Source organism: Bos javanicus, chromosome 19 (assembly GCF_032452875.1).
Source record: "Bos javanicus breed banteng chromosome 19, ARS-OSU_banteng_1.0, whole genome shotgun sequence".
Classification (NCBI taxonomy): Eukaryota; Metazoa; Chordata; class Mammalia; order Artiodactyla; family Bovidae; genus Bos; species Bos javanicus.
In genome coordinates, this window is record NC_083886.1 from 29293372 (window position 1) to 29303945 (window position 10574).

Genomic DNA, 10574 nt, shown 5'->3' on the forward strand with positions numbered 1-10574 from the left:
GTTCCAAATAGGAAAAGGAGTACGTTAAGGCTGTATATTGTCACCCTGCTTATTTAACTTATATGCAGAGTACATCATGAGAAATGCTGGGCTGGAAGAAGCACAAGCTGAATCAAGATTCCCAGGAGAAATATCAATAACCTCAGATATGCAGTTGACACCACCCTTATGCCAGAAAGTGAAGAGGAATTAAAAAGCCTCTTGAAGGTGAAAGAGGAGAGTGAAAAAGTTGGCTTAAAACTCAACATTCAGAAAACGAAGATCATGGCATCTGGTCCTATCACTTCATGGGAAATAGATGGGGAAACAGTGGAAACAAACAGTGTCAGACTTTATTTTTTTGGGTTCCAAAATCACTGCAGATGGTGACTGCAGCCATGAAATTAAAAGACTCTTACTCCTTGGAAGGAAAGTTATGACCAACCTAGATAGCATATTGAAAAGCACAGACATTACTTTGCCAACAAAAGTTCATCTAGTCGAGGCTATGGTTTTTCCTGTGGTCATGTATGGATGTGAGAGTTGGACTGTGAAGAAGGCTGAGCACCGAAGAATTGATGCTTTTGAACTGTGGTGTTGGAGAAGAATCTTGAGAGTCCCTTGGACTGCAAGGAGATCCAACTAGTCCATTCTGAAGATCAGCCCTGGGATTTCTTTGGAAGGACTGATGCTAAAGCTGAAACTCCAGTACTTTGGCCACCTCATGTGAAGAGTTGACTCATTGGAAAAGTCTCTGATGCTGGGAGGGATTGGGGGCAGGAGGAGAAGGGGACGACAGAGGATGAGATGGCTGGATGGCATCACTGACTCAAGAAACATGGGTTTGGATGGACTCCAGGAGTTGGTGATGGACAGGTAGGCCTGGCGTGCTGCGATTCATGGGGTAGCAAAGAGTCGGACACGACTGAGCGACTGAACTGAACTGAACTGAACTGAACTGAAAGCAGGAGACGCTAGTTCTACTCCCTGTCGGGGGGATCCCCTGGAGCAGAACATGGCAACCCACTCCGGTATTCTTTCCTGGGAAATCCCATGAACAGAGGAGCCTGGCAGGCTATAGTCCATGGGGTCGCAAAGAGTAGGACACGACTAAGTGAAAAGAGAAAAAAACAAAAGCAACTAAGTTTTCTTCCATGAGCCAATCTGTCTTCTTCCTTAATGCACTAAGTTACGAGTTTTGGTATTTGCTGTTATAAGCATACTAACCGATACGCATCTACAGATCTAGAGAGTTAGTAGTTATGTGGGTTGAATGATGCGATACTGACAATCATCTGACCTACAGAAAACACCAATTTCATATGATTCAACCCAATGTAAATTAAATAAATCCAAATGGGTTTCTAGATCAGTTCACAACGCTTTTGGCTACAAGTAATAGGAAACTCAGTTAACAATGGCACATAAAACAGACATCTATTTTCTCTTCCACAACAATAAACCAGAAAAAAAAAGCCAGTATGTAGCTGGCTCAGGAACTGAACAATGTTAGAGGTCTGCATTGACCTCTTCTGTGATTCTCTTAACATTCCCCTTCTGACTTCAAGATGAATGCCAACTGTCTCTGTTTCTTTCAACAGACAAAGCAGAAGCCTTTCTAAAAGTCCTCAGTATAGGAATTCCTTGGTGGTCCAGTGGTTAGGACTCGATGCTCTCACTGCGGAGGGCCAGGGTTAAACCCTGATGGGGGAACTAAGATCTCCAGAAGCCACACACTGGGGCGGAAAAAAAAAAGTTCTCAGTAGATTTCTCCTGGGCTAAAACTGTGTCGGGCTTCCCTATCACATGACTACTGCAAAGGCGGCTGATAAAGTAACTTTGTCTTCCAGCCCCTACAGCTAAAGCAGCTAGGGGCCACAGTGGTAGAAACTGCAGGGTGCCACAGTTGCTTACAATTTTATTGTTGGGAGCCCGTGATTTTTTTACAGTTGTAAATCTGTGCATGATGTCTCTCTAGAGATTTGATGAATGTGGCCACCAGTGAAAAAGCATTTTGCTTCTGGAAACGTGATGCTGTTTTCACTCAGGGTCAGCCCAACACCACTTCCCAGAATCAGAGATCCCATTTCAATTTCAGTGCCTTAGAGTTTTTTAGTGCCACATATGTAGCATAGAGTGACTAGCTAATGAAGAGCTTTAGAAAGATCCTATCACTTGCAGTATACTTTATCCCTCATAATCTAGTGAAAGGAGACTTTTCTAGAGTCTGTCAGGGACCTTGTGCATGGGTGGGATATGCCTGATGGATCCCCATACAGTTTCTCTGTCCATTGGAGTCTTTAAATTCCCACTTGCACATTACATCGGAAGGCATTTGGCCTTTCAGAAATAGTTGATGGGCCAGTATAAAATCGAGATTTGCATTATTCATAAAACACAAAGCAAAACAAAACCTATCTGTTCTGGCAGCTAGGCAACCATCAGCTCCCTGTTCAAGTTAGTGAACAGAATCTCCATTATTTACCCCAGTGCTTCTCAAATGATCAGTAGGGAAGAACCGGTTTTAATTATTTAATTATTTTCAATCTATCACAAATTGATGCTTTTATAATTTACATTAAAAATAAATTCCTTGAAAAATAAAGTATAAAATTTACACGACGACATATTTTTTGGTTATAACTAGTATTTATAATGGCAATCCACTTCTGTATTCTTGCCTGCAGAATCCCCCGTGGACAGAAGAGCTCTGCGGGCTACAGTCCATGGGGTCACAAGGAGTTGGTTACGACTGAGCGACTAAGCACAGCATAGCACAGTATTTATAAAAGTACTCTGACAAATGCTCTAACAGTTTTTTAAATACTTAACTCTCAAATTCTCTACTCATCCTGAACCTGAAAATAACATTTCATGAAGTGGCACCAATCTGTGGACCACAGTGAGTACCACCAATCTGCCTCCAGTCCAGTTCAGTTCAGTCGCTCAGTCCCATCCGACTCTTTGCCACCCGGTGAATCGCAGCACGCCAGGCCTCCCTGTCCATCACCAACTGCATTGATCACTGAGCAAGGCTTTCTTAACTCTCCTTGCTATTCTTTGGAACTCTGCATTCAGACGCTTGTATCTTTCCTTTTCTCCTTTTCTTTTCCCTTCTCTTCTTTTCACAGCTCTTTGTTAAGGCCTCCTCAGACAGCCATTTTACTTTTTTGCATTTCTTTTTCTTGGGGATGGTCTTGATTTCTACAAATTAAATACAAAATATTTTATTTAATACCCCTATGTTTTACTTCATGGAGAGAACATCAGAGATGATTAAAACCATTTAAAAAAGTGAACCAAATACAAGAACACGATAATTAAAACATACTTGGTCCTTTAAAAAGAGAGAAAATGAAAGAAAAAAGAAAAATCGCTTTTAGTTGAAAAATTAACAACCTTTGGACAGCAGTACAGTTAGCTGTTCAGTTAAGGAACTCTTTGAACCCTGGAACTGGTGTTTCAGGAATTCATGTTGTAGACCAAATTCAGCAGAGGCGAAAAAAAAAAAAAAAGAATGTACATGGTAACATTTTAGATAATGAGAAAAAACAAAACTGCAGTTAACAAGATAGCCAGAATGTCTAACTTCAGAATTGTTTAATGACTCACAGCATTATCCTTGAATTCAGGTGTTCTTTAAAATGATAATTACAAAGACAATAGAATTCTATTCTGATCACAATGACAAGTGAAAATAATGGAGTACAAAATTATGAACACCACTGGCAAGTGGAACTTAAACCGCCAAAAATCAAATCACTCCTTTAAGAGGACTATGAACAATCATTATTACTTTAAAATTATTCACTATTGCTACTTTTTTTTCGATAAAAAACATTTATTGCTCCAAAATATATTTTCTGAAGAAGAATTGGTGAACAATTGAAGAAGAGTTTCTGTGTTAAGATATCTAAAATATCTATGAGATTAAAGGTATTACTATTTTAATTGGTTGATTTGAAGGAAACGGTAAGATGAAAATAAAAGTTTCAAAATTTTGTTTTAGGAGAAAACTCAGATGCTTTAGGGAAAAAAAATTACAGAAACACTCAGGTTTCCATATTTTTTCATATAATAACGCGATGCTTTTTTTTTTCCCCCGAAAAAGAAATCTCACTTGAAAAGCTTATCCCACCGAAAATAACACTGTGACCCCGACGTGATTTGAACACGCAACCTTCTGATCTGGAGTCAGACGCGCTACCGTTGCGCCACGAGGCCTTCTCGAGGCCGCGGTTTGACGGTTCTCCTGAACAGATGCATCGTCATCATTAATGGGCGGGGTTTTATTCTTGGGCCTCACCCGGGTTTGTCGTCGTGGTTCTTCTAGCGGCCAGTGGGCTGGACCCGCGCTCACCGCGGGATTAAAACCATCCTCCTGATAAATCGTAGTTAGGGGCACTTGGTTTAAGGCTCAATTCTTTAACTTTGGTGCACATTGTCTTCGGTTACTCAACAGAGAAACAATTTCATGTGTTTGAGATTTATTTCTGGAGCTTCCGGGGCTAATAAAGTGTCGGTGCACAACTGGCACCCTAGGCATATTTTAGATTTAATCTCGGCTCTTCCTTTACTTGGCCTCTCTATACTTTGGTTTCTATCTGCTTATAATCAGTCTCTAGCCTGGTGACTGCAGCGCATTGGCGGTGCCCAGAGGCAAGCACAGCTCACACGTGGGTGCTTCGTACACCACACCAGTTATTTCTATGTTCTCGTCGCTTTCGTCCTTCCCTCGGCCTAGGTCTTAATTCAATTCCAGTTTTGGATCACTGAAACCAGGACCCTGTAGATCTAACTATTAAGGAATTCCGGGAATTCTAGTATAACGTGAAGCGTTGGTGGTATAGTGGTGAGCATAGCTGCCTTCCAAGCAGTTGACCCGGGTTCGATTCCCGGCCAACGCAAAGTTATTTTCCTCTTTGCTTTTTCTTTCTTTCTTTCTTTCTTTTTTTTTTAAAGATTCCTCATGAATTACACTGGTGTAGTTATCTTCTGCCTCCCTTCTTGTGTTTTTAAAATTATCGTCAACTGAACGGGTCTAATAAGCTTACTGAACGGTGAGGATAATGGCTCATAAACGTTTTGAATGGAGAGAACAATTAATTTAGCTGCACATTTAAAATGAAAGTTACTTGAAATAAAACATAAACTTGAAATTTAGAATGTGAGTTTGTGAGTCAGTACAAGCCATTCCTCTTCTACTTTTCTTCTTCTTCCAGTCTTCTTTTTATCTCTATCCCATGACTAGGGACAGGTACTTCAGAAATAAACATGGACAAAACAGTGTAAGTACTCCTCCCCGTCGGGGAATCGAACCCCGGTCTCCCGCGTGACAGGCGGGGATACTCACCACTATACTAACGAGGAGTGAGCTGCGATACTCTTACTCCAAATCCTTGATCTATATCTTATCGAATTCAGCGTACCAAGGGCGAAGTTCCTGGGTGGGGATGCTGTCCTTCCGTCCACTAAGATATGCTGACCCAATTCTATGCACGTTCTAGACGATAACTGAGTGAGAGTCCCCAGAAGGGCGAAAACGTGCAGCTGTTACTGAGACACAGACCTCCAAGGCTGCAGAGACCTGAATTCTGACAGTCCTTGGTCTCTCCCAGGCATAACTGAATAGGTCCCAACCCATTTCACTACCTGTCATCCACTACTACAAGTTGACGGACATCAATTAAACCGCAACCAGGCTCTGGCGGTCGAGGGGTGGCACCAAGCAGTATGTGGGGGAGCAGAAAGCGAGTGCTTGCCCAAGTTCGGAGGCGCCTTCCCTCTTCCCGGGACACTGAGGACTGTGCACTGTGAGCCCCTTCCTGACACCCGAGTGTCTACTCAGAACAAAAGAGCTGCCTGCACACTTTGAAGCGCTCAGTTCACTCGGATCCCTTTCCAACCCAGCCTCAGTGCCCTTCCAAGTGAGAATCACTTTAGGGCGTTCTGTCTGGCTTCTGCAAAACCGAAAGGCCGGGCTCGTCCGGGATTTGAACCCGGGACCTCTCGCACCCGAAGCGAGAATCATACCCCTAGACCAACGAGCCGACGCACAAAGCTAACCGCGGACGACTTTAGAGGTCGTCCCAGGCTTTCTGCGGTCCTAGGGCTGTGAATCACGGTGGCCTGATCTTGGTGCGCACCCAGGGACCACCAGCCCCGATGCAGAACACATTGGAGCAGGGGTCTGGGATTCTCTCTCTGCTCTTGACCGCGAGCTTCGACTCCTCCCAGGAAATAACGTCGGGGAAGTGGGAGGGAGTGGTCTCGGCCTCTCCCACGAGCAGCCTTCCAGGACTGCCTCGAGCACCAGTGTAACCTGCTTCCTAGGATCACTGTCCAGGTGCCACTCCGTAATCCGGGGTCTCCACTCTTCCTGCTTCTCCCGGTCGTCCTTGGACTCAGCGCTCTGCGCAGAGTTTTGAAGACTAGCGGTAGAATTGCCTGTTTGGGGACAATTAATGAGTCCTGAAATCTCCCTGGGAACACCAGTCCCTCTTTCGGTCCCTGCGTCTGGAGCGACCGACACTGCGAGAGCCCACAGTCTCCCCACACCGCAGGGTAGTGTCCAGGCGAGGGAATAATTCCTGGGGCCAAGAAGACCCACGAAGGGGGCGTCATTGAGATGAACGGCTGGCGAGGTCGGGTTGGGGGGATCGGCTTTCCAAACTGCGAGTTTCTAAGGTTTTAATACACTTCGTCTGCTCTCACTTGGGGGCCGCCAAGAGTCCATCCAGGCAGGACCTGGTGGGGTCAGTTGCTCTCCAGCTTAGTTCCTGCTCCTAAGTGTCTTCCCAGAAGGGTTCTGATCTGCCCCTGAACTCGACCCCCTCGTAGCATCTCTGGACTGAACCATCTTGCTTTACAGCCCAGTCTTATGGTTTGTGAAGCCAGCCCCTTCTTAAAGCCCTACTCACAGATACTTCGTTGGAAGGCGGGGAGGTCGGGGACGGGGGGCGGGGGAGGGGAGGGACTTCGGAGAAGGGTTCAGCTCTTTGCTTGTTCTTTCTCAGGCGTCCCTGGCTGGACAGTGGGGTAGGGCAGCAGAGAACACCCCATCCTTTCCTGTCAGCCTCCCAGGCCTTCCAGATGGGTGAGGAGTGCTGCAAGGCATCACGCTCCCTCTAGCCCTTTCCATTTTCTGTCTCCCCAGTCCTGGGCACCAGCCTTCCCCAAGTCTCTAGTCATCTCTTTCTTATCTACTGTCAGGCACTTAATCGGCACAGAGGCCAAAACCTAAAGCCCTTATATAACACGATGAAGGCTTCCTTTTCTAGAAAAATCCATACCGTATCTATGGACCTCACTTTTAGAATCGAAGAACTAAGGTGTAAACAACTGATGTCATTTCAACTTTGGTGCAAATATTTTACATTTTAACAGGAGTCAAAACTTTACAAGGAAACACTGAATTCTAAGGTATAACTGGGCCCTCACCTCATGGGTGGTTTGAAAGAGAAAGGGTGGGAAAGGGTGAAAAGATATTCTTGGTGAATTTGAGAAGACAACATCATGACCTTCTCCCTTTTCCTCGGACTCCACTTCCGATCAGTTACTGAGTCCTAGTGTGTTTTTTATACTAAACGTGTCTCGAATTCATTCCCTCCTCTCCATCTCTCCTATAGCTGCATTGGTGCAAGTCTTTGACACTTCTATAACCGAACCCTGTCCTCCTGAAAGTCCCTTGCTCCCCACCCCCCACCCCCATACTATCTGATCCCTTGTGTTATTCTTCTATGTAGCATTTACCTAGCATATCACATCATTTAATTTTAAAAACATTATTGTTGTGTTTATTTTTCTCTGCTGTATTCCCAGGACATTGAACAAAGGTGTTAGAGAACAAAGGTGTTTAATAGAACACAGGCAAATTTCCACATGGTCTTTTTAAGAGTCTAAGACTCACCTCCAGAAAGCCTCCCCTGATCAAAAGCCTCCCCTGATCAATCTCCACAATCAGGCTCGATGAGGTGCCACTTCTTTTTTCCACCTTATCCCAGTGCCCAGTCACTGCCCCTGGGGCACTGTGATGTGACCTCGTCCTCCTTCCTATGAGGAAAGAGGTTTGCCTTATTCATCTGGTCATGCACAGTGTGCAGTTCAGTGCTTGGCACAAATCTAGTCCTGGTGGTGCTGCTCCACTTACTTGACCTGTCATCTCGATATAGCAAGTCCTTCAAGCCAAATTTGTGCTCAGACATCTGGCAGTGGTTCCCAGGCCAAGGATGGTGTCCAGACCTTTCTGCCTAACTTCCAAGAAGGTTCGGACCCTGTCAACTGTTCACGGATCCTACTTCTTGCCTCCTTCTCCGCAGCATTTACTTCTACTCTTACAATCTTGGCTTCAGTGCTCCGAAAATGTGGGCTGCTCTTCCACCCCTGGCTCCCTGGAGACCCCACCAGATATGTTCTCTTCTACTTCCATTCTGTCCACAGGATCCCAGCCCTTTCACGTCCTCTTTAGGGAACCAGAGGGCGCCATACTAGCCGTTGCTGCTGCTAAGTCGCTTCAGTCGTGTCCGACTCTGTGCGACCCCATAGACTGCAGCCCACCAGGCTCCGCCATCCCTGGGATTCTCCAGGCAGGAACACTGGAGTGGGTTGCCATTTCCTTCTCCAATGGATGAAAGTGAAAAGTGAAAGTGAAGTCGTTCAGTCGTGTCCGACTCTTCTCGACCCCATGCACTGTAGCCTACCAGGCTCCCGTCCATGGGATTTTCCAGGCAAGAGTACTGGAGTGGGTTGCCATTGCCTTCTCCGTATAATATATATACATACATATAATTCTGAGGCCTCAAAGCCAAAAGAACTTTAATGAAGAACCAAGCAAAACAAACCGACTCAAGTTCTAGGGATGTCCCGGGGTAGAGAAAGATGTCAAGGCGGTGGGAAGGCTGCCAGGGCTGGTTCACCAGCACCAGCGCCGTGTGGCGTCCTCTGGGCAAAGGAAGGTGCAGGCCTGCATTGGGTTTCTTCCCTGGTCACTGCGGAAGGTTTTGGAGCAGTCTAACGGTGTTGGAGAGTCCCTTGCACTACAAGGAGATCCAACCAGTCCATTCTAAAGATCAGTCCTGGGTGTTCATTGGAAGGGCTGATGGTAAAGCTGAAGCTCCAATACTTTGGCCATCTCATGCGAAGAGTTGTCTCATTGGAAAAGACTCTGATGCTGGGAAGGATTGGGGGCAGGAGGAGAAGGGGACGACAGAGGATGAGATGGCTAGATGGCATCACCGACTCCATGGACATGAGTTTGGGTGAACTCCGGGAGTTGGTGATGGACAGAGAGGCCTGGTGTGCTGCAATTCATGGGGTCGCAAAGAGTCGGACACGACTGAGCGACTGAACTGAATGGATCGGTGAGCTTCTCTCAAACGGTGATAAGGGCGCTCAGAGCGCAGTAATAGCAACCTTGGGTCTTCAGATCTAAAAGCAGTCAATTCATTAGGATAAGAAAACAAACATTCTTTCATTCGAAAGGCACCGCTGGGATTCGAACCCAGGATCTCCTGTTTACTAGACAGGCGCTTTAACCAACTAAGCCACGGCGCCAAAGGCACACAAACGTTTTCTAAGGGCGTATACACAAATTTACCACCGGAATCCTGGTCACAATTTACTTCTCTGAACTTAATTTTGATAAATCATTGTTTGACATCAAACATCCATTCAAGAGTTGCCCCCGATATTGAAAGAAGAAAATTAAAGACCTCAACCTTAGCAAGAAGCGCATGGTTGGAGGGTGTATGTGGTGCCAACTGGATCAATCAATCCCCGTAGAGGTCTAGGACAGAAGGCAGGTAATTGTAGAGCGCGTCCAAGAAGAAAAACGAATGCGTAGTCGGCAGGATTCGAACCTGCGCGGGGAGACCCCAATGGATTTCTAGTCCATCGCCTTAACCACTCGGCCACGACTACATATGCGTTGTCATGTTACTCACTCTCACCCTTTCTTAGTCTCCAAGTTCCGCACACACTTTATCTCTTTTATAATTCCGTGCTTCCCGGGCTAGGAGACTGCTCAGCAAGAACACCAAAAAGCAGAATTGTGATTGACTTCACACTGATGGCCCCGCCCCAACTTTCCGGGATGCTTCCCCCATTCTCTCGCCCGCCTCCAACAGCGCACTCTCAGGGAAGAACAGACGCGGAAGCTACCCTAAGCCCGGCGGAACGCCCTTCCAAGCCCTGGACTGAGCGGGCAATTTGGGTTTTGAAAAGCAGTGGGTTCGTTGTCGTTCGTGATTGGGAAGGTAACTAGCTCCAGGTACAAACTCCCGGGTATATTGGAAGGAGTAAATGTAGTCCACCGAATCGGTGGACCTCAAACTCCGGGCAATTGTGAACAACAGGGAAGCCTGGCGTGTTGCAGTTCATAGGGTCGCAGTCGGACACAAGCAAAAGTAGCCCTTCTGGCCCGTACGGGGATCGAACCCGCGACCTTGGCGTTATTAGCACCACGCTCTAACCAACTGAGCTAACCGGCCAGCTGCTTAAGTGTTGTTCTTTGAATGTATCATGGATCACTGAAGTACGGCAAACCCATTTTTTAAATCCTAAACCTTTGCTATGTAGCAGGCTCCAGAGACCTCTCA

The 10574-nt window shown here is 46.0% G+C and overlaps 7 non-coding genes across 7 annotated transcripts; 1 reads left to right on the forward strand and 6 right to left on the reverse strand.

Annotated features, from left to right (window-relative positions):
- Positions 1-4131: 4131 nt before the first annotated feature.
- On the reverse strand, positions 4132-4203 carry TRNAW-CCA (transfer RNA tryptophan (anticodon CCA)). The gene has a single exon. It is a non-coding gene; the product is annotated as a tRNA-Trp (tRNA).
- Positions 4204-4814: 611 nt separating this feature from the next.
- TRNAG-UCC (transfer RNA glycine (anticodon UCC)) lies at positions 4815-4886 on the forward strand. The gene has a single exon. It is a non-coding gene; the product is annotated as a tRNA-Gly (tRNA).
- Positions 4887-5277: 391 nt separating this feature from the next.
- On the reverse strand, positions 5278-5349 carry TRNAD-GUC (transfer RNA aspartic acid (anticodon GUC)). Its single transcript has one exon. It is a non-coding gene; the product is annotated as a tRNA-Asp (tRNA).
- A 608-nt stretch (positions 5350-5957) lies between these two features.
- On the reverse strand, positions 5958-6029 carry TRNAP-CGG (transfer RNA proline (anticodon CGG)). The gene has a single exon. It is a non-coding gene; the product is annotated as a tRNA-Pro (tRNA).
- A 3428-nt stretch (positions 6030-9457) lies between these two features.
- Positions 9458-9531, reverse strand: TRNAT-AGU (transfer RNA threonine (anticodon AGU)). Its single transcript has one exon. It is a non-coding gene; the product is annotated as a tRNA-Thr (tRNA).
- Positions 9532-9815: 284 nt separating this feature from the next.
- TRNAS-AGA (transfer RNA serine (anticodon AGA)) lies at positions 9816-9897 on the reverse strand. Its single transcript has one exon. It is a non-coding gene; the product is annotated as a tRNA-Ser (tRNA).
- A 495-nt stretch (positions 9898-10392) lies between these two features.
- On the reverse strand, positions 10393-10466 carry TRNAI-AAU (transfer RNA isoleucine (anticodon AAU)). Its single transcript has one exon. It is a non-coding gene; the product is annotated as a tRNA-Ile (tRNA).
- Between the last annotated feature and the right edge of the window lie 108 nt (positions 10467-10574).